Source organism: Mastomys coucha, unplaced genomic scaffold (assembly GCF_008632895.1).
Source record: "Mastomys coucha isolate ucsf_1 unplaced genomic scaffold, UCSF_Mcou_1 pScaffold17, whole genome shotgun sequence".
NCBI lineage: Eukaryota > Metazoa > Chordata > Mammalia > Rodentia > Muridae > Mastomys > Mastomys coucha.
This window is the reverse complement of record NW_022196899.1, coordinates 10,018,033-10,023,856: the sequence shown is the minus strand read 5'-3', so window position 1 is coordinate 10,023,856 and position 5,824 is coordinate 10,018,033.

Below are 5,824 nucleotides of genomic sequence, written 5' to 3'. Positions count from 1 at the left end.
GAGAGAGAGAGAGAGAGAGAGAGAAAGAAAGGTATACCTATGCCATGGCACACATGTATTAGTAAAGGACAACTACAACTTTGTGGAGTCAGCATTTTCTCTGCACCTGCACACTAAGTGTTTTTTTCTTCTGAGCAATCTTGCTAGACTAATATATATATATATATATGTATATATACATATACATATATATATGTATGTATATATGTATATATGTATATATACATATATATAATGTATATATATATGCATGTGTATATACATGTATATATATTAACTTTTAGGCAGTTAATTTCCTAATGCATGGATAAATATGGATTTTAGGAGGCCACTTTTTGAAGAATTAGAATTTTGAAACAAAGACAGCTCACCAATATGTGGATGGAGCAGGTCTGGTTGAGTGGTGGTATGTTTTTAATAATCTGCTTTCAGGAAAAATGTACATAGACAAATATTTACTAGGCATTACTAATGAAAAGACATGTAATTAAAAAAAGGAAAGAAAAGACATATAATGTAGAATCTATAAATAGCTGTACATTTATAGTAAGTTCCAAGTACCAATTTGATTCTCAGAGAACATTTACACTGATTTTGCCAAGACTTTACAAAGTTAATTCACATTTGCAATTGAAAATAATTATTCCAAAATGAAGAATAGTTCAAGTTTTCACTTACATTAATAAGAAATAAGGCAGCCAATACATACCTGAGACTTCATATTTTTCTTGACTTGTTAGTGACTCCTTTGCTTAATCTGTTAATAATTTTTAATATTGAATTTCATCATGTTTTGAGGGTTGGAGTGTTGCTCACAGTAAAATGACCAAGTGTGAAGCACAGGTTACTGTTTAATCTGCGCAAAGTTCAGAGCAATGTTAAATGCCAACATAACATGGGCTGTATACTTAATTTCTAATTTCTAGTAACAGAGAATTGAATGAACATTGTTTTTTTCTATCTCCCACGATAACCAAATATATAATTAAATACATACAAATTAGTATTCTTTTAACCGGTAGTTGCATAAGCTACTAGTATAATATTTCTTATCTTATACTCTTTCTAAATATGATGTGCATTTTATGCTTATAACACTCTTTGGATTATGCAGGTACCTAGTGGCTGCCATATTGGAAGGAAAATAGTCAAGAAAGCAACAAAAGTTCTTTTTCTTATTAGGTATTTTCTTCATTTACGTTTCAAATGTTATCCCCTTTCAAATGTTATCCCCTTTTCTGGTTTCCACTCTGGAAAAAAAAACCTATTCCCTTCCTCTCCCCCTGCTCACCAACCCACCCTTTCCTGCTTCCTGTATTCCCCTACACTGGGGCATAGAGTCCTCACAGGACCAAGGGCCTCTCCTCCCACTGATGACTGACTAGGCCATCCTCTGATATATATATGTTGCTGGAGCCATGAGTCCCATCATGTGTACTCTTTGGTTGTTGGTTTAGTCCCTGGGGGGTACTGGTTAGTTTACACTGTTGTTCCTTCTCTGGGGCTGCAAACCCTTTCAGCTCCTTGGGTCCTTTCTCTAGCTCCTTCATTGGGGACCCTGTGTTCACTCCAATGGATGGCTGTGAGCCTCCACTTCTGTATTAGTTGGGCACTGGCAATATATAGTTCTAGCCCCTTTCTGTCTGCAGTGTAAATACTCCACCATGGTCAACTTCAAACTAGCAGACAATGGAAATGATGCACAAAACCATGATGTCACATAATTGCCCCCAGGAAGCCACAGCAAACATAAAATAAACAGAGACCCAAAGTTAGGTATAAAATAGTTGAGAACTCATGAGCCTGTAGTATTTCTTTGCTTTTGTTTTCAGTAGAAGTCACTGGATTTCAGATTTATGTAAGCTAATTTTGAATAATGGCTGTATTTATTGACTGGCCAAGAAAATTCCTGGATATATTATATTTAGCTCCTAGAAGCCAGAATAAAACTACCGCAGCTTAGGAGTAAATTGAATCATCAAAACGGATATCACAAAACCATGCCAGTGAAGTGAGCAGTTTGACTGAAAGTATCAAAGAGTAACATATTTTATCTCCCTCTAAATCCAGACAATACAAAGTTGATCAAGTTATAAGAGTCAGGACAGCTGTCTGACAGAAAGGTACTTCTGTTTTAAGATGTTTTCCTTGTCATTATAAATGGTGAGTTTATAGAAGAAGGTGGCAATGCCATGAGCTCAGGAAACACTGTCTTGGATTCCTCATGTTGCAATTTTTAGCTGAACAACTGAGCAGGAATCAGTCCTCCCAAAATTAGTCACATATTAATGAGTGGTAGTTGAAGAGTGACATGTGCTCCTTCTTAGTTTTCGGTAATAATTGACCCCATGATGCCATTTCCAGAGTGATCCACAAAACACTGCTTTTGGAAATTAGCAATAATTGTTCTGTCAATTTTTCCTCAGTGTGAGAAAGCAATAATAATATTTTTAATGCTATAAAAATGATAGTATTGATAAAATACATGCTATATATATCCAAGGTAAAATGATTCATACACTGGAATAAATAATGATCTCATGAATATTCATGCTAAAGCTGTTAAAGAAAAAGAGTTACATCCCCCCCCCCAACCAATAAGGGAGATCCATATAGAGTAATACCAAAATGAACTAACAGGTTAATGTGTGGACAGTTTTACACCCAGAAAAAAAGTAACCACAGAATCCATGTCCGTCAGTAGACCAGGATGGACAAGTGAGGATACCTCTTAAGTGAAGAAGAGAAGGAGCCTTTGTGTCAAGCAGCCTTCTGCCGTTGAAATGGATGCCTCTGCTGAATCTGACTCTTCAGCTTAGTAAGAAAAAAGATTTATTTCAGTTCCTAGTCTTCAACATTCTGCTCTTTAATTGATTTACCCTGCATTTTTGTGCTTGCAGGAAGAAAGGAAAACACGGCCAGGAGTCTGTGATGGAGCGACCTGCTTACACTGTAGGGATGGAAAGCATGGAGACAGGAGGAAGAGGGTCGCGTTATTACTAACAACGGTAATAACCTCCAGTGAGTAGGACCTTCCAGTAGACCCCATTAATTAAAGGTTCCCTCAACTCCTGATGCTGCCACCTCAGAAATATCCAGAGCTCTTAAGATACTGGCCTTTAGCAGCTTTAGCATCCCCGATCCAAAGTGAAAAAGATAACCTTCCTTCTAGCTTTGGATGTCCTAGTAAAGCTACTATAAAAAAAGCAAGTGAAAAGAAGCTAATAGTGTATTGGTCAATCAATTGTATTAGTGACTTTATCTATTGCTGTGAAGAAACACCACAACCAAGGCAATTTAAAAAAGACAACATTTAATTGGGTTTATGGTTCCAGAGGTTAGACTCTATGATGACAGAGTTAAGGTATAATGTCCATAACAGGTGAAAGCTGACAATTCAAAGCGCAAACAAGGGACAGAGAAAAGTGGTCCAGTGACATACTTCCTTCTTAATTCTTAAGACATACTTAATTCTCCTCAAACAGACACCAACTGGGTACGAAGTGTCTAAATGCCTGAGACATTTGCCTGGCATCTCATTCAAACCACCACAGCTAGGAAAGACCCACCACCTTGAAAAGTTTCAAAGATGGAATAGACTCAGGACAGGACCAGAGGAGACACAGGAAAATAGATATGGTACAAAAAAAATCTGATCTGAAGAAATGACTTATTTCCAGAGAATTAACAGAAGGGAATGAATATACTTACAGCTATCCAGGAAAAGAAGACATTCCTGAAAAACAAAAACGTGAAAAAATATATCAAAAATACCTTATTGTTTAGGTGGGAAGAGAGATTCTAATTTATACCATCTGTGTACCAGTCAGGAAAGATGCCCCTTTCTAAAGCAAGACTCAAGTGAATAATGGTCCAGCGTTTACACAGTTTGAACTTGAATAAATCAGACTTGAGTGTTATACCTTGCTAAGTTGGTACACAGGAATGGTTTTGCAGATGCATATAATAGGACACAATTTAGGATAGTACTTATAGTAAAAGAGAAATGGGGGGGTAGATAGAATTGAATATAATGAGCTGGTTTTTTGTTCTTTGGAGCTAGGGTAAAATGACCTCAAATACTAGCATTTGGAGTTGACCCTGGAACCAGGTACCAGATTCTAGGCAGTGCTAAAATGCAGAGCCTGTCATTTGAGGGTATCAAATTTTATCTCTGTCTCCCTTCACCTGGACTCAGAAAACTATACAGTAATTATTCTAAACATTTTAGCAAAACTTCAAGAGTGAGCAGTCCAGAAGAGCATACCAAGTTCTCGGCAGCTCTGTGTCATTCTTATGAGAACTTGAGAATCAGGATTAATCACAGTTGTCCTTCTGCGAAATCCCTGCGATTTAGAATTAAGGATTTCCTCCTGACCTTGCCACAGACACTGAACCCGTTGTGACCGCTGGATAATCTTTCCAAATAAAGATAGGAAGCACGCTGACCTTTGTGGATTGTGCGCCATCAGCACTGAGCTGAGAGGAAATTCTTTGAAAGGCAAGCCAAAGTAGACAGGTGTTCTTGATTCAGGTCACCAGGGACTTATGCAGTGTCTCAATTCTAAGAATTTGGATGCTGAAAAGTTCAGAAAGCAATACCTCAAAAAAAAATGTTGCAACTTATTTCACAGCTTCTGAGTTCTCAAGATACTGCTGCTTTCAAACATTCCTACCTCTTTGTCTTCCTGTGCTAAGGACACCATCTTGCCCCTGGCATTTGTACTGACCTAGTCTGACAGAAGCAGGACAGGCTAAAAATAGCAGCTGCAGAGGCAGCCAGGCAGACCCTGCTGCTCTGAGGATGTTTTGGGATAATTCCTTCTTAAAAGGGGGAACAAAATACCCATGGAAGGAGTTGCAGAGACTAACTATGGAGCAGAGAATGAAGGAAGGACAAGCCAGCCTAATATAGCTATCTCCTAAGAGGCTCTGACAGTACCTGACCAACACAGATGTAGAGGCTCACAGCCATCCTTTGAACTGAATACAGGGTCCCCAGTGAAGGAGTTAGAGAAAGGACCAATGGAGCTGAGGGGTTTGCAGCCCCTTAGGACTAACAACAATATGAAGTAACTAATACCCTCAGAGCTCCCAGGGACTAAGCCACCAACCAAGGACTATACATGGTGGGACTGATTGTTCTGGCAGCATGTGTATAGTAGAGGATTGCAAAGTCGACCATCAATGGGAGGAGAGGCCCTTGGCCCTGTGAAGGTTCTGTGCCCCAGTGTAGGGGAATGCCAGGGCCAATAAGTGGGAGAGGGTGGGGTGGCAGGCATGGGGAGGGGGGAGGCAACAGGGGTTTGTTCTTGTTGTTTTTGTCTGTCTGTTTGTTTGTTTGTTTTTTGGAGGGGAAACTGGGAAAGGAGAAATCATATGACATGTAAATAAAGAAAATATCTAATAAAAAAAAAAGAAATCCCTTACAAAAAAAATAAAAAAAATGACACAATTAAGCTTCTTTACAAGTGTATAGGATGAATTTCTGATCCACATAAACATAAATGACCATAAAAATTCACTATATATATTTATATATATATAACCCTAACCCTAACATATATATATATATGAGTATATATAATAATCTTAAACAATAAAAATGCCAGAAAATTACTATGAAAAAATCAAGTTCATTTTAATTTAAAAACAAAAAGACATGGTATAAATATTGCAATATTTTAGCTTCTAGTATAAAACATGTACATCTTCTCATCTTCAATATCATTTCTTAAATTTGTTAATCTGGTAGAGAGAAGTAAAGTACCCTATTTTAATTTTGATTTTAATTTTTCATTCTTAGTGAATTTGCCTTGCAATG